At 40.5% G+C, this 18,527-nt stretch overlaps 1 protein-coding gene across 2 annotated transcripts in view; it reads left to right on the top strand.

The window, feature by feature from the left end:
* Nucleotides 1-5,213: 5,213 nt before the first annotated feature.
* draxina (dorsal inhibitory axon guidance protein a) overlaps nucleotides 5,214-18,527 on the top strand; it is a 31,769-nt gene continuing 18,455 nt past the window's right edge. For both annotated transcript variants that reach the window (XM_042497361.2, XM_042497373.2), the window contains exon 1: nucleotides 5,214-5,406. The gene's annotated coding sequence lies outside the window, so the exon portion shown is untranslated. The remainder of the gene's footprint in view (nucleotides 5,407-18,527) is intronic.

Here is an 18,527-nt window from a genome sequence, read left to right as displayed (position 1 = left end):
AACTGTACATCAGATGTTTGATGTTCATAAAAAGTCTGAGGGAGGCTCGAAACGATTTCAGCAGAAAGTTTTCTTTTCACTCCCACAAGTTCTTGTGAAAGCATAAACGTAAAAAAAATTTAAAAAAATTATTTTTGGTTAGCTTAGTTTTTAAAAAAAATTATATTACATTTTAATTTAAAAATTGGCCTGTAATCTCAGTCCTCAAACACATGTTTTAAATGTTTGTGTTTAAATGTTTTGAAAATGTTCTTCCTGTAACATTGTGGGAACGTTTTATAAAAGAACATTAAACATCTTCACTATGTTGCACAAATAATGTTACGTCTTAGTCTGGATTTAACCTCATAGTGGCATTATTTGAATAGAAAAAAATTCTTAAAACGTTTGTTGAACATTAATTATTAAAATGTTAATGTTGATTGAAAGGTTTCCTTTAAAACATTATTGCAACTTGTAGGTAACATTAGCCAGTGTTGTGGGAACGTTCCCTGCTGGCTCAAACTGGCAGAATCAACCAAGCAAGTCGAAAGTAATTTTGAGTCGCAGCTCAGTTTTGAAATGTATTATTACATTTTACGGAAAACGGTGGCAACCCTGAGAACTCTCAGGTGCATCGCATGAACTTGAGTATTTAGTTGAGATCCACACTGACACTCTGCACAAACGCTTCCCTTTGAAGCACGGAGCACGTCACCTGGCACAAAGTTACAGCTTTTACAGACTTGTCTCTGCAGCTGCAGTGGCACAAACCTTTTATCACACGGCTCTTCACTGTGTAACTTTCTAATTACAGGCAAATCTCTGATACCGACAGGCCCTGAGAAGACAGAGCGGCATTGACCAAAACTGTTTGCATAACACTAATTACTGTAGTTACAGTAAACACTGATTTCAAAAGACATTTTTCTGTCTTGAGCTTCGAATTCAAAACACGGTAGCTGAAGCTTTTGTGGATTCTGAGTAACAATAACATCAATTTGATTGGTCATGTGACCTGAATCGCACAATGCAGCGCTTTGTGTATCTCCATGTTTTAGACACATGTAAATACAGGAAGTTCCTCTTTTGTCCTATGGGTAATTTATAGTGGCTTTATCCTGACAAATTGTATTTGTAAGTGATTTACTCGACTTAATGTGTTAAAGGGATAGAGCTTACTGAACTGGGATGTTCAAACAGTGTCAGTTATCAGAGCCAAAATGTTAATACTGCCTTCAATAGGACACATTCTCCAGGCTCCTTCTGTCATACTGAAGTGGCTCTCAACCTTTTTTTTCCAACATACCGGATGTTATTTAACGTTAATTTAGAAAAAAGCGGATAGTGGGACAATTATACACAACACAGCTATCCTGGAGTTGTTGGTCTAATTTTTTCAGCAGGTTTGGTCACGTTTGTGCATGTTCCAACCATTTATCCATCATTTTTTTAGGCAACTATTTGTGCTTCTCTGATGTTTTACTAAATCTTTTCATGCACTTTCAGTCTCAGCAGATGGTGTTCAGGTTGAATAAGGTTGGTGGGAGGTGTGTCCACTTGTGCAATCTGCCCATTGTTGCTGGTCATTTAGCGAAAATCAGCCTCACACAATTTGTAATCCTGTTGGTGTGTTTATTTTCTTTCAAAACTTAAAGGCACAGTTCACCCCAAAATCAAAAAATACACATTTTGCCTTTTCCTTGAGCGTGGTGATTCGGTTTGAGGGTGTAGTTCGGTAGAAAGAAAATAGTTCATAAATGAAACTGTCTGTGGATTATCCCGAGGTAATGATTTTTGAAATAGACATTGCTAATGGGTTTTTCAAATGTATTTTTTGGCACTCTGAGCCCCACAAGCTGAGTGCCATCTAGTTCCATTAGTTTGGAGAGAAGACAGACATCTCCAACACTCTGCAACTTACACCACCAATTAACACCACAGATAAAAGGAAAAATGTGTATTTCTGACTCTGGAGAGAACTTTTCCTTTAAATTTAAAGTTGTTCAACTACTTCCCAATATTTCCTCTGGTTGGGGATCAGTGATCTGTTGCAATAACCCCCCCCCCCATCCTCATCTGCATCTCCAGCTGAGAATACCTGCAGCTACGTTTCATACCTTGTGGTGCTGCATAATCCAGACCTGTGAGAATACAGGGTTTTGTTGTTTTTTTTAATTCCAGCATGTGCTGCTGACATTGACACCCATCATATCATGATCTCACTCTCGCTAAAAAAAAGAGGCTTTCTCAGCCTCACAGGAGGCACACAGGAGCAGCAGGGGTCCCATACAAATGCCATCCCGCACTTTGCAGAGCTGTTGATATCTTGCTCAAATTTCCCTGACGCAGACTGAGAGTATGAAGCAATATGTGGAAATCTCAACTTGAAACAGAAGCAAAAAAATGTGTTTTAATGTGTTTTTAAGGAATATTCACTGTAGGATCAGCGTGCAAAGTACCCTCCTCAGAAGTTCTTAAAACATAATATCGATACATAGATAAATGATGAAACATGCTTGTGTGTGTAACAAGTTAAAATAACCCCACAGTGTGCATGTTTTAAACACATAAAATAAGATGTCTGAGTGCTCCTTGCACATTTCAGAAGGCATTTTAGTGTTATCTTCCTCGAGCAGACTCAGTCCCACTGTGTTACACTCACACTTCACTAAGTGGCTTGTCAGCATTGTTTGCAGTCAAACCAAATGAGTATAAAGCTTGTTTCACTGGGTTCAATAATGCTAACAAGCACTTTTTTTTTTTTTACAGGCGGACAAACAAAACAAAATGAGAGACTAGAATTCTAAATGTCAACCAACTCCCCGGAGCGATTTATACACAATTATTCTCCAAATACGACTGTATTAAGTCTGCCGACACACAACGGTCTTGTAGTGTACATTTAGAATTAGTCTTTTTGCGCTCTGAAGTCGACAGACTTTGTAAGATCAAGAAAAAAAAGGGACATGAAAAACACAGCTGCGGAGGACATCCACCAAATCCACCACAGAAAGTTTTTCATTTTTATTTATTGACATCGAGGAATAAAAACAAGGTCACATTTATTATTGTCTTTTAAGAAATAAAGATTAAGTTTTAAAAGAAAATCCTTTCAGTTGATGTCTGGCAATACATCACATTGCCAAAAGTATTTGGACACACTAGCATTGCACCCATGACATCTCTGTTTTTGTCTTTTTTAACAACATATTTTTTCATTTTTGATTTTTCAGGGCCAAACAATATTGAACAGAAAATTCAGGACAACTCAGCTTGGCTCATAGATACTAACATCTATAAGGAAAAGACGCTCAGACATCTCTTCCTAATCTATGAGTATTAACCTGCTGCTGTAACAGCCTCCGCTCCTCTGGGAAGGCTTTGCACCAGATTTTGGGACTTGACTGCAAAGATTTGCTTCCATTCAGCCTCAAAAGCATCAGTGAGGTCAAGTGCTGATGTTGGATGTTAAGGTACGGCAGCCTACTGCATCTGAAAAGTGCTGATTCGGGGCTGTTGTTAAAACTGAGGACACAGAGGTATTTTTATATTGTGAAAATATTTAGCCATTTCAGTTTTATTCCAGCTTTGAAACAGCATTTAGAAACAAAACCCACAGCGAGTACAACTTAACAGTGAAGTGAATGAATAAAACAAGTTGCTGTTGTGGTTTGTTTTGGTGAATGGTGTGGATATTTATGACTTCAGTGTCTCTAAAATCCTCACTGAGGCCCCGGTCGAACCGGATCAGAATCAGAATTAGGTTTATTATCAAGTGGGTTTTCACCTCTTTGGTGTTTGGTGTATAAGAGAGGAAATAAAGTAAAAGTACTGCAGCAGTCAACAACATAAACATACAATAAAAATAGAAAAACTGTAAAAATTATCACAACATAACAAATATGCACAATATAGCCGAACTGTTTAGAAAAGAGAAAGCTGCACAGTTTGATGTTCTGTGTAGATTTCAGCTGGGAGATGTTCTTTCAGATTCTGGAGAGAACAAACTGGTAAAAAACAACAAATCACCTTTTTGTGGACATCACTGCACTGACTGTGGTCGAGTTGCATTGTGGGTAATATGGGTACCAGGTTTGACAAGGCAAAAAAACGAATCTTGGATTGAATTTTGAGGTTGTCACATACCACAGCTTTGTCAGTGATTACCAACACCAAATAGCATATTTGCAATGATGCATCAGTTTTAACATCATTGGCTGGAACTACCCTTGGGCGCAGCTGTTTGCATGAATATACCATTTTGAGTACAATGCTAAATCAGTGGAATATCTTTTTAAAGGTCCAGTGTGTGAGATTTAGGAGCACCTTTTGGTAGAAACTGTATATGATATTCATAACATACATATACATAATTGCATTTTGCACAAGATCATTTTGGAGCCTGTATTTATTATTTGTTTATTCATAGTTTTAGACTGTTTTCATTTAAGATACGGGTATGTAGTTTAGTGCTTTTATTGGTATTCATTACATATTTAACATCTTGATTGGCACTGTGGCACTTTTTAAAAATGTTTTATCTTCTATCACCTTGTCATGTTTTATCCTGTATGTTGTCTGTGGTGTCTGACAGTTTTTTTAAATGGATGCTTCACACTTTATACTGCGAACCAAATCTACCTACAAATAAAGTAACCTGAACCTAACTGTGTTTTCATTAGTTCATAATCGCCTGAAAATAAGAATTGTTGAGTTTTCATAACCTTAAAATGAGCCGTTTCTATCTACATGCAGTGACCGCCACAGTTCTCCTACATGCTTGGCACAAAGGAGAAGTTTCAGTTGTACAACATCACCACTATAGATACCACTAAATCCTGCACACTGGACCTTTAAGAACGAAATCACGCAGCCCAGTTATGAAAAAGAGACCCAGACCAAAACTTTGAAAGAGATTATTGTAGGATGAAATTGATTCTGTATTGATTCCAGTTCTCCTGGTTCCAGCTGGGGACATTTTGGACACTAAAGTGGATGTCTGGTGTGATGGGTTTGACAGGCTGTGGAAAAAATCACGATGGATCACTTTTCTTTTTTTTTTTAAGAGATCTGTCTGATCTTCAGTTATCTTGCTCTATCTCTGTCTAAAACATCTTCATAAATCACTGATTCTAGCGGTGATATATTAATATACACTTGCTGGGACAAGCCCTCGCCAAATCAGCCAGGACGCGCACTCGGGAGCGCGCACTCGGAGCAGGTGGTGACTCTGCTCCTCATAAGAAGCAGGAGAGTCCGGATGCTCGTCACATCCCGGGGTGGCGCACGGAGAGCGGACTACAGAGGTGCTGCTGCTGTGTGTCGGTGCTGTCCGCTGTCAGCCTGCAGCCATATGACCGAGCTGCTGCTCTGCAAACCATAAACAACAACAAAGGAAAACAACAAACAAACAAACAAACGCGGGTAAGGAATTATCTTTATGCACGAATTGTGTTTTGGTGCACCGTTTTGCGGAACGTAAACCCACTAGTGTCGTTTCTTTAATGTCCCTAAAGGTGTTTTGGTGTTTTCTGTGATGCTCAAATGAGTTTGCGCTGACTTCATGATGATTTATGTCATTTTATAAATCCTAATTTCATGTTACTTTTACAACAGACTGTCTGTAGTTCTCACTCCTGCAGATTTGACTTGAATCCTCATTATATTATAGGTTTACTACAACTGCCCCGCACAACATATGTCGCTGCTCTAACATCAGATAACCATGATTTCCATTTGTGCGTAAAAACGCATCAAATTTGCGTCTTGATAATTCCAAAAAAAGTTAACATCTTTACAAATACAATTGATTTTATTCGCCGTTTCATGGATAAAATATACAGTTTGACTCTTAAAGAGAGATTCGATCAACACAGACGACTGAGAGGCAGATTGACTGTTTCCCAAACTGTAAATTAGATTTGGTTTGACATGGAAAAACAGAATTAACCCTTTTTAACAATTCAACTTTTGTGATGTCGATGTTTGCTGCTGCTGTCATGCTTTAAAAATCACATCAACATCACGGAGGAGTTCATGGGACGAATGATGAGGAGAAGCAGAAATGATTTTAGCCATTATCTGTTCTTGACAGCTCATTGTTGCACACTGCACACCGAAGACACTCAGTGTGTGTGTGTGTGTGTGTGTGTGTGTGTGTGTGTGTGTGTGTGTGTGTGTGCACTGAGAGAGAGATAAAGGGAGGGGGTGTTGATTGAAGGTGAGAGTGGATGTGTCAGGGGCGTAGCACTGAATTCTGGGCCCTATGCATAAGTCACTGTGGGCCCCCTGCCCTTCCTCTTTTGATCTCACCTTTAACTTTTCTTTTCAACAATTTCAGCTTTGTTTCTTTCCTTATTGTTTCTTCTTGTTTTGGAACTTGGGTTTCTCTTAGAGAAAGACATCAGTTGTATGTTGGTTCTCGAGCAGCTTTTCACTTTCTTGGTTTTCGCTGCCTTTACGGACTTTATTTATGAGAGTAAAAGGTTGGCTGGGATGTGACTTCTTTTAATCTCACTAGCAAGAACCACACCATCAACAAGATGTGTAAGTTTTTTGGAAGAAAAAATGTGACTGATGTGTGAGGCTTAGACTGCTTTGTCCAATACTTGGGGAGGCTTCGTCAGGGGATCCGTTGTAGCATGCCGGCATAAACCCCCTCACATAAAGTACAGGAAGAGAGAGAAAGAGACGAATGGGATGGAGGGGCGAAGGATAGGAGAGTCGAACAGGAGAAGTGGGTTTTTATGCAGGAAGTGTAACGGTTGAGGTGTGGTCCTGCTCTTGAAATTCTGCTAAATAGCTTCAAATTATGATCCTCTGTGGAGCTACAAATATATTTCCCTGAGCGACTCTCAGTGTACGGAGGAAAACGCATAACCCTCCTGACCATATTTCACAGTTACTGGCTCTGATAAATGGTGTGATTTTGGAGATTTTTTTAAGATAATATGCCTCTCAAACCCACTTGCTGGTTTGGGGGTTTTTAGTGGGTATTAAAATAAATGCAACCTTGTGAAGTTGGATGCCCCCCCCCCCCGAAGCCATTCAAAAAACAAAACTCGCTCTGTGTTTAAAAATTTTGTGAAGTGCCTCCCCTGTTTTGCACCACGTCATAAATAACAAACAGTCCCTTAGAGAGGAATCCTCGTGCTCTGGCAGACTTAACCAATTAGTCGCCTCCACTATTTAAAAAAACAAAGTCTTTGAACTGATTCATTCAGCCAATTTTAGTTTAGTTCGAATTCATTATACTTAAAAAAATGCAAACAAAACCAAACCTTTCATTCCATGCCTTTTTTAGGGCCCCCATCCCACTGGGGCCCTTGTTAATAAGTCGCACTTTTACCTTCACTATACTTTTACACTGCCTGTTGAAGGCAGGAATATGCTGCTTCGCTGTTCTGTATATGAGGTACAATCAGAGAATGGGGGGCAGAGTGGTCTCAAGTATATTGATGAGGCTGTTGTATTAAACATCACACCCCTTTTTTTGCCGCGGTGCTGGCATGCTGTTTAAAATCACACACTGGAGCAGCATGATGCTACTGTGTGGTTCTGTAAAAATGCAACAGAGGCCTCAAAAAGGTACCCTGCAGTGGCCCTATAGTGAAATCTCTGCGTAAAAAGTGCAGCTCTGTGTGACACCATGCAATTAAAAGTGAAACAAGGCTGCAGAGGAGCAATATTTGCAGACTCACAATAACAATTTCATGTTAATTAATAGCAGGTCAATCAGCGGGGGATACATTAGACGTGATCAGGAGTGTGGAGGGGCCCCACAGTGAGTCGACCCGGGGCCAAAACAAAGCCCAGATTCACTACAAAGTGATTATATGAAAATGAAACAATAACCCAAGGATATTTTAAGGTTTTAAAATTAATTTAGTGTTTTCCCAAAAAAGTGTCTGAAATTTTCATCATTCATCAGAAAAATGCAGAATACCCAGTGTGAAAGTGTTAAACCAGCAGCCTTTAAGGACTCCCAGTTTGTCTTCGCTCTGCACTTTCAGTCAGACACACAAGCACATCTTTCCTTTTTCTTCCATCCTGAGTTTTAGCCAAAAGGCTACATTGCTAAACATCCACCCAGTCTCCTCCACCGTGGTGTGAAACTGGCCTTGAACATCACTGCCAAGCGTGGCTGCATCTGTTTGATCAAGACTCTTTCAACATTGGCAGGCAGTCAACGCCGCTCGCCTCCACCAAAGGAGGGAGGAGGCGGGGGAGAGGAGAAACTTTGGGTTCATATAATGCGTTTACATGCTTCACTTGATCATCTCTAAACAGGAGTGTTTCCCCCCGCTGACCGGTCAAACTGTTCCCATGCGGAGCGTCCAGACACAGACCCAGGTGTCCAGATTTCACGGGTTAGCAAAGAACAAGTTTTGTTGCCGGTTTCGGTAGCCAAAGCTTTGTTGTGTGTGTTTCCGCTGGTGTCCTCATGAAAGATGCCACCGACACTTTGTTCTAATTAAGACGGGATAAATCCTCCCTCTGTCTCTCTCTCTCCCACTCTCATTTTCTCTCCTCTCTCTCTGCGTTACATCTTATTTTCTCCTTTCCTCTCACTTTCTCCCCCCTCTTCCTCCTCCTCCTCCTCCTCCTCCTCCTCCTCCCCTTTTGTCTCTCTTATTCTCTCTCCTCTCTGTGGGACGTCTCTTGCTGTGCTTCTGGTGCTGTTTGTGTCTCACAGCATTTTTGGAACATGCCTCCATGTGGGTGTCTGGAGGAGGTTTCCCTGCTGTGAGAGTGTGTGTGTGTGTATGCATAGATTGTCTCTGAGTGTGTGTGTGTGTGTGTGTGTGTGTGTGTGTGCAGGCCTCGGTGCACTCAAACAGGAGAAGAGGGGCCACATCGCAGGATGTCGCTGATGTCGCTGATGTTGCCATGCATCAGTGACAATGTTCTGGTCTCGCCCCACATCTGTTGTACCTGCGACCAAATTACCACTGAATCATTTGGTGTCTCCCTGCTCTCTTTGCCGCGGCTCACTTGCTGACAGATGGACCTTCCTTATGGCTCTTGTTTTTTTATCACCCTGTGTTGCTTCCAGGGGCCTTTGCCATCTAATGCACACCTTTTAAAAAAAAACTCCAAAAACCTCCCAGTCGATGTGTGAATCTCACCGATATTGTTTGCGGAGGATTTTTGGAGACAAAGCACTTTTATATTGCTGAAGTCAGTCGTATGGGCCCGTGAGGAAATGAAGTGTTATGGTGTTAACTGCAGCTTGGCAGAGGTGTTTCTTATGCAGACGCATTAACTGGAGCTGTAATTTGGGCACTTGTTGTTGTGCTGATATTTATGATAATTTGGTTGCGCAAAATAGACCTATTTTAGCCGAGATGAGAGATTTAAAAGCGAGTGTTGATGCATCAAATATTCAGCATTATTACTTTAAGACAGAGAGGAACGGCTCGGTGTGAATGGATTTTATTTGTGTCACCACAGATAACGTGTTTGTTTTTCTTTGAGTCAATTATATTGAAACCTGCATTTTTCTTATTATTATCTGTCGTGTCTGTTTAGATCAGATATTTTAGCTGCTGCTTAGTGAACTGTGAAGCTGAAAGTTACAATCTCACAGTGGCCTGTGTGCCAGTCTGTCTCTTAACTGGGAGCAAAAACTTCCTGAAGACAAAGTCGAGTACATAACGAGAGTTATTGTTTCATACACTTTGCTTTTTGTGCAAATTTAACAAACCAGGCATAAGGAGTTTTATTGAGCTTTACAGATGGCAGCAGGTAGATTTTGTTACATTTGGGCATTGCCAGACTGTTTCCAACCTGTTTCTAAAATGCTAAGCTAATTGGCTTCTGGCTCAGATCAGAACAGAAGAAAATGTTTGCATTATCCTGCAAACCACAAACACCTTGTTTTTGCACCTTTCATACGTATCATATCAACGTTTCTAATGTGACACTATAGGCTGAATTTTGACATTAGGAGATGGCTTGGATGGCGGTGGGCGTGGCTCCTGGCGAGACCATCTAGGTCTTGGTTTTTGGCAACCCTTAGCAACATTTCTGCCACAATTAGCGGCACCGAACCTGTGTGTTTTTAGCGGCACATTGCTGCATTTCCAGCATCGTTGGTGGCACCAAACCTGTTTTTCTTAACTTCATTTGGGTGTTTTTAACTGCACATAGTGATGTTTCCCAGCAATGTTTGAGCCACTTAACCTGGTTGTTTTTCCACTAACTCACTGCAGTGTTTTGAAGCTCCATTTGAGCTATAAACTCAGTGTTTTTCACTGACAAATGGCAGCATTTCCGAGCAGTGTTTGACGCATTTAACCAGGGCGTTTTTTATCCAAACATGGCGTTTTTAGCTATATATTGTGGCATTTCCCAGCAGCATATGTGGCACCAAACCTGTGTGACGTTTAAGCCACTGAACCTGGGTGTTTTTCCATAAACTCATTGCAATGTTTTCAAGCTCCATTTGAGCCACAAACGTCTGTGTTTGGAGCTTAGTGTTTGTTTTACCCAGCTTGTGTGTTTTTAGCAGCAGATTGCAAAGATTTTCTAGTGGCGTTTGAGCCACAAGCCTGTGTTTTTCACCAACACATAGCGCCATTTCCACGCAGCATTTGAGCCACTTGTGCTACCAAATGTGGGTGATTTAAACCAAAACATGATCTTTTTCTAATCATTACCAAGGGATTTTTCTGCCTAAACCTAACCATCACGTCACCACAGCATTGCTGAGAAACAAAGTTTAAACACATTTACTGCAAAATAATTAAACCAATCTGTCGTTTGCAAAATGTACAATACAAACTTTTTTTTTCTGGTGACTGGGTTGTCTGGCTTCACACCGTCTCATCTAACTCTCTACCAGAATGCCAATAAGCATATTTTCCCAAAATGAGCTATTCCTTTAATCTCAGTATGTGGCCAGGGAAAAAAAGAAAATGTTGAAGGTGGCCTCTGCCTGACATGACAGCTCTGCTTCGACAGCCTGTGTCTGGAGCCTTTGTTTGCTGGATCCTTATGGCCCCGCTGGTTGCTATGAGAGATAAAACAACAGGAGCAGATGGCTCCTGGAGGTTTGGTGTCACAGCAGGTGAAGCTTAAAGATGCACACATACAGCAGTTTAATACCGGGGTCGCCTCGCTGCTCTTCCTCTCTCTCACCTTCCACAGTTCTGGGTCCGCTCGCTGTTAAGTATATTTTTAAAACTAGTGTGTCACTGAGCCGCCGCTACGCTTAAAGGACAGACCGATTGATCACAGACTGCAGAGAGGTCTCTGATCTCATCAGATCTTAATCATCCAGCCCTCCAGTAGTGCCCCCTTTGCAATTTCTTGCAAGATTACCTATCACTTCATACTTATCACACTCTGCACAGTCACGTCTCCCGGGTGGCCGTCTCACACTGTACGCTGTGTTTATAAAAGCTTCTGGCACACGCACATATTGTGTTGCCCAACAAAATGTAAACCACCGTAACACAATTTTAGCTCCTCTGCTCTGGCTTCCTAAAAAAAATGTGGAATTGATTTTTAAGATTTCATTATGTTTTTTATTGCGGTTCCTATTTTCTCTCCATACGTTGCTGAGCTCAGACATCAATAAAGTCAACAATACAACCTCAAGATCAAACAGAGACCCTGACGGAGGTCAAACTGAGATATAAAGTTCTCCAAGAACGTTCAGAAACCTTCATTTATTTGTTGGTTTTTACTTGATTACTTCCATGCTGTAAATTTCCCCTGACATCACAAGCATCTCTCCCCTTCATACAGGATATCCTGATCCTAGACACACCTTAACAGTGCACTGTAAAGCCCAGAGTGTGTGTGCTTAACACACACACATAGTTTTATTGCATAGTGCAGTTTTTGTTTCAGTACCCTGTGTTACCAACGCTTCCCTTTAGCTTTTGTTCTGTTGGCTGTAAGTACTTTTAATGGGCTATAAATAATATAATATAATATAATATAATATAATATAATTTTATCATCAGTGCAGCTGTAATGAAGGGAGTTATAATGCACAACATCTAAACCAGGTTAAGACTGAAAGACTTGTTTTATGGCAAATTATTTGTTGATGAAGGAATTAATTCTGTGGCCACTTTAAAGAATAATGAAGAGGGATGGAGGGCGCGCACATCCAGGCGAATACTCAGGTGCAAGACAAAAATGAAAAATGTTTCTGCTGCAGGGCACAAATGAGGTCAGCATACTATTGAGCTCCAATTAAAGAGTTTATTCATTTTTTTTTCTTTTTTCAAGGCAACGTTTTGATCAACAAGACCGAGGAAGATCGTTTTAAAAAAAATTTACTTTAGAAGCGTGTAGTATTTTGCACTTTTCTCGTTAGTTCAGAACAAATCTTTATCACTAGATTCTTTATGACAGTATTTGTACTTTAAAGAATTGGACTCTCACCTAATGTCAGTTAACAGTCATTAATTTCTCTGCATCACATAGTTCAGTCCCCAGTCTTTCCAGTCGTATCGAATCCTTTCCTTTCCTTGAAGTCAAACATTTATATCTGATTTATAATCTGTTTATTAAAGGGGTGAACACAATGTCTAAATGTTGCTTTCACGAATATCAAATTGAATTGAAGCGCACTAATTTATATTGTAAAAGCCCTTGAAAAGTTACTTTATCACAGTAAATATTTATGACTAAATGAACAACATTTGTTGTCCCCCCCCTCCCATAAAGCCATTTTACAGCAGAAATAAACATGTTTACAGACTGGTACAAAAAACAAACTGTATAAAACTTTTAGAAAAAGTGACAGCATTACCATCGTAGATGGTGAGTATGTTTCTGTAGCGTTAATGTCTGAGGACGTGCACAACTAATACTCCAATGAAGCGCGTAGTCTAAGTATAGCCAAGGTAACAGCTGTCATTAGATTGTGATTTAAATATAGTTAAATCTGCAAAGCAGCTCGTACCGGACGTCAATATGCCATCAGAAAGACTCTGACATCAGTCACATGTCAAACAACATTAAAATGTCATGTTGTTTGGTGTTAACATTATGACAGATTCTGCAGATTTGGGGTTTTGTTCTCTATATCTCACAACTAAATGTTGATATTCTATGTAAAAATGACATTTGCATGAGACGTTTGGATTTTGGTATTTTAACAACACAACTTAAAACCAACAAAATGTCAATGTCATCTGTTGTCATTGTTCTACGTCACGTTAGCATTAAATGTTTAGATTTTGGTCATCCAATGTCACAACCTAAATTTTACTAAATATAACCATCTAACAGCATTGGTGGCCAGATGGGAAGAGTTTTGCTAAACCATCAGTGTCTCCAGTGAAGTAACTTTTCAAACTTTTGCTGAAGTTGACATGCTCATGCAGAAACATGTTTTCAGGAACATGTTTTCATTCTTTTAACCAAGTACGATCCAAACACCCTTAAAGCCATGAAAGTGTAAGTCCAGTTTTTCTGTGCGGTATCTGTTTCAGTGTTGCCATTCTAACTCTGGATTATCACATGTGAGATTGAGCCTCGTCGGTTCCAGGCCACTCGTTTGGCCTCCCGTCTCCTCAGTAGCAGATGCTCGCCCTGCTGTGCCCTTCCTACAACACACGGCCATGTATAATACAGACTCTGGCAGGAGGCTGTGTTGTTCGCCGAGGTTGTTTATCACACACAAGAGACCGAGCTTAAAACCCGGAATGCCACCCAGCGTGCTCCATTATCGTCTCCATCCTGCGTCTCCTCAAAGGGACCACCTGTTAGCGGCACATGAAAGTGTGCGAGAGGAAAACAGGACACTGCTGTGCCGAGATACTCAGTCCCCCCTCCATCACCGCCTGCCTCCTCTTTCACATGACAGGTCTATTCAGGCCTTAGATTTGATGTGGTTGACGCATGGCGCCTTCTGTTTCTATGGAGGCGTCACATCTTTCTTTTATGCCTGGAAAATCAATTTTTTGAAGGGTCATGTAGTTGTCGTGTTGCTTCGCCTCCGCTATTATCTCCACCTCATTCTGAGTGTTATTCCTAAATAAGATAAACGATTTCATACAAGAGGTGGATGGAGGCGCTTTTTTCCCCCTTTTGATTTCAAAGATCAATGAAAAATCCCCTGAATCTGGTTTAAAGGAATATTCCACCAGAAGTTTATCTCAGTATTTGATCCTCAAAGGTCGGATTTCTTCATTGGTGAAATTCTGTTGAGGAATAGTTCAAGATTTTGGTGTTGATGTTGTCCAAACATTTATTTATTTATTTTAAGTATTAAAAGAGTTTTGTAGGGAGTTATGCGTGAGGTTGCATCTTGGCCATAAGCAGTAATTGCCATGTTGGTATATAACGAATCTATTCCAAACTGGGAGGCAAAGTGTTTATAATTGTTCTTGAAGGCAGGTTGAAACACCAGCTGTCATTGAGAAGGTTGGAAAAACAGGATTGACATTTTAAATTTCTGCAAACCAAGTGTTTCGTAGTGGACATGTTGAAACTTCATTGTTTCTTGATGTTTAAATGTTCAATTTTGTATTTTGACAACAATAATTTAGGCACAAAACACACTTGGGTGGTTTTAGGTAAACATAATGTTTGTGCTTAAAACCTGGTGCGATGGCTACAATCAACCCGCTCTGATTCTGACGTCGTCAAAAACCGCCACTTGGGTCAGTGATTTCCATCCCAGATACAGATAAAAAAAGCCGTCCATTTGTGTCAGTTTGAAACACCCAAGACAACAACATTACTTAAGTAGCTGGAAATCACCTACAGGGCGGACGAAGGGGCGGTGGTTGGGCCCAACAAACATGAGACCTTTACTCTGGAGCCCGGAGTTCCCATATGAATGTTAAGCCAAAATATGTTGTCTTTTTTTAAACATGACCATATGCATCTGTGTTGTATTTTGCAAAAATACAATGTATGTCACAAGAATAAATTGACACTTACAAATGTCACAACTTGGGAGTGCGAATATGTTGCTACAACATAGCAGGAAATGTCCCAAAATCTAGTTTAAAATACCCAGTTTTGTAGTTTGTTCAGATGAAAGCTGTTTTGATTGTGATATTGATTTCACAGATTTCAGCTGGTAGGAAAGACGCACGAGAACGAGTTCCCAACCACCTTAAAAAAACAAAAACATTTGTATAAACACAACTCATGACAGCCTTCACAATGGAAAGTGCCTCTTTAATGATCCTAAACAAATGCGTCTTCAACAATAGGCAAAGGCCTCTCTGACAATAACTAAATGTGTTAATATATAAGAGAGTAGGGCTTATATTGGGTCTAAGTGAAATAAACCAGCAAACAAAATCACTCTATTAAGCTTGCAGGTTTTAGGTGATTGCTTGGCATGCAAAAACTCTTGCAAAAACACAAAACAGCCCAGATACAGGTGAGCTTATGATAAGGGCGATGAGGTTTTAGGAGGCACAAAATCACCATCAAACAGCAAAAGATGGCATTGAAGTCTCAATGGTCTAGAGAGCAGAGTTTCTGGCTACCATGTGGTCTGTATTTGACAGAAGAAGGATCAGAGCGTCCTGAGCGTGCAGCTCCTCACCTCTCTTAAACCCTCAGAGAGGGTGACAACACACCCTGATTGGCCCAAAGGGGAAATGCACCAAGCTGCTCTCAGTTCCTAATGAGGAGTCAGTCCTCACAGCCTGAGCAACAGGTGATCTGAATCACCCTCCAATCAACTCAAGGGAAAGTGATACAACCAACTAAAATGAATGAAAATAAAATAAATGAAAGATAATAATGACTGACTGGTACACCAGGGTTTTATATACAATGCAAACATTTTATTGTTGTGACAAGGCTGGGCAGAATGTAGTTTTTATTAAAAAATATTAAAACATTAAAACAACTTTAAGTTCACTTGGTTTTTCACAGGACATGAACACCGGTCTCCTGAGGTAAAGTCCGGTGTTTGTTTGACCGATCCACCACCCGAACCTGCCTCCTCATGTGGACTTTCACGCTTTATACTGCTTTGTTCTTAACTCCTGCCAGCCCATTGTTCACAGTCTAAGCCTTTCCAGTTACATGTTATATACGAATTCTGGTTCATCACTTTGTGTAGGCGTACAGAGAAAAATTTGGGGGTTTACGAAGATGTTCGACTATCCGGCCAACAGTTGTGATGGAGTATACTGAAGCCTCAAAGGAGCAGTATATAAAACTACTTTCAGGGCATTAATATAGCAGCAAACAACTACTGGCTATGTGAAGAAACAAAGCATGTGAGCAAAGCGCAAACACATCCGCATGATACGCAACAGGATGGCATCAGGTTGATGTTCTGCCGCTAACAACATAATATAAGAAGCACGGATGTCCCAAACCCTGGACTCTCATGCAGGAGTCCAGTGTTTGCTTCCTGTCTCAATGTGATGTTTTTTTCTGCAGCTAACCACATGCCTCTTTTGCCTAATCCTAGCTGTGTGTGCGGTTGTTGACGTCTTGACGTTGGTTGCCATGTGCTGATGTTGCCTAAACATAACCACGTGCAGCATAAACCTACTATATTGACATCACCGTAGTTGCATCAAAAGCAAATGCATAAGGATATCTAGAGCGTAATATTAGATCCACTAGATGAGCGTCTGTGCAGGACTGTGACATACCATTTTGACACACTGCTTTTGGGCAATCAGCTTTTCTGTAAAAGCCACAAATCAGTGGAACAGGACGGTTAAAAGCTGCTCGGCTCTGTACTCACTGACCTTGAACTCTTGACTTTATAACTTGGTTTTAATTTGACAAGCATTAACTTGTGATGTGCTGTTGTGTGTAGATTTATATTGTGTTGTGCTCTTTGTGTGGTTTTATGCTGTATTGTCTGTCTTGTGTTTTCTTCTTTGAATCACTTTATGTCATGTGCATTTGTGTGTATTATTTGTCTTTTGTGTGTCTTTTCTCTTCTTGTACAGCTTTATATTGTCATTGTGCTGTGTCTTTGTTCTGATCTGCTGAAGGACTGCAGATGCGAATTAGCTCTGAGCTATAATCTGGTATGGTGCATCAAATGGTAAAATTTAGGTTTTAAACTGTACACGGTCCCTTTTAAATAAAATAAATAATAAATAAACATTATGTAGATGTGGAAGTCCACCCCAAAGCGGCGATATGTGACGACTTGGGATGAGAATGTTTTGACTCTAAATTATAGTGGAGGGGAGAACCAGACCAGCTTTTTCCCTCTGTTTTCAGTCTTTATGCCATTCAAAGATAATAACAATAATAAACTTCATTTATATAACAGTTTTCTGAACAAGGTCACAAAGTGCTTTTCGGAAAATCAACAGATAAAAACAAGGCAGCAATAAAACAACAATAAAATAAAATGCAAACAACAAAGTGATCATATAAAAAAATAGTAAAAAAGTATAAAAGGTAGTGTACAATGTCTGAGGAGGGATGATAAAACCTAGCAACAGCAAAATATTAACTATTTATAAATGCTTTCCTATAAAAGAAAGTCTTAAGAAGGGATTTAAAAGATGATGATGATAAATGACGTAGCGAGTCTGATCTCAGTAGGCAAAGTGCTCCACAGTTTGGGGGCTCTGACAGCAAAGGTGCGGTCACGAGGAACAACGAGCAGAGCAACGCCTAGGTGCATAGGGGGTTAATAAATCCTTAATGTAATTTAGGATAACTAGCTACTGGCTGTAGCGTCATATTTAGTGAGCACACATGAAATGATGTTCTTGTCTAAGTCTTGGCAAGCAAGCAAATAAACATATTTCCCAAACTGTCAAATAATTTCTTTAATACACAAAATACATTAGACGAAGACGACAGAGATAATCTGTTGGACGATCTTCTGTCCACATTGCCCTCAGTGACCCTCAGTTAAGTTTGTTTTCTCTGTTTCCCTAAATTAAATGAGCCTTTTGGCTGTTGAGCATCCAGAAGCAGCACCTCATGTGTCAAACAGACAGAGTGTAATCCTGGCTAAACAGTTTTGTGCGTGACACAGTCGGTTAACCCCAGCCCCCGACACTCTGAAGGCCTGTTAGGAGATAAAGGTCTCACCTCAGCAGCCAGCTTCACACTCCTGTTTGCAAACTGCACAGCTGGTCAACTCCCAGAGGCCAGCCAACGCAGTCTGCCTCTAAATCCCTCAGGGCGCTGCCCGCACTCGCACTGCAAATTTCCCCCCGACATCACCAGCATCCTCTCTATACACACACACACACACACACACACACACACACACACACACAGACTGCCGCCTCTGTCCTCTTTTTAGAAATTGCTAAATAACCCACTGTAAACCCCAAAGGATGTGTGTTTTCAACTTGGTGTGTGTGAGTGTGATGAAAGAGCAGAAGCCTTATCAAGCCCCCTAACTCCACCTCTCTCTCTCTCTCTCTCTCTCTCTCTCTCTCTCTCACGCACACACACACACACACACACACACACAAACACCATCAGCAGCAGCTCAATACTTCTCCCTCATTGATTTTCTGTATGCTCTGCACCGCCGTTTGTCTTTTAACACAAAGGAGTTGCCAGCAACGGCACCATAATGGCGTTGTGTGTGTGTGCGTCTCTGCGGCGAT

Source organism: Plectropomus leopardus, chromosome 2 (assembly GCF_026936395.1).
Source record: "Plectropomus leopardus strain MGB_pleo_1.0 chromosome 2, ASM2693639v1, whole genome shotgun sequence".
Classification (NCBI taxonomy): domain Eukaryota; kingdom Metazoa; phylum Chordata; class Actinopteri; order Perciformes; family Serranidae; genus Plectropomus; species Plectropomus leopardus.
The sequence above is the reverse complement of the archived record's forward strand: the minus strand, read 5'-3'. Positions and strand labels throughout refer to the sequence as shown.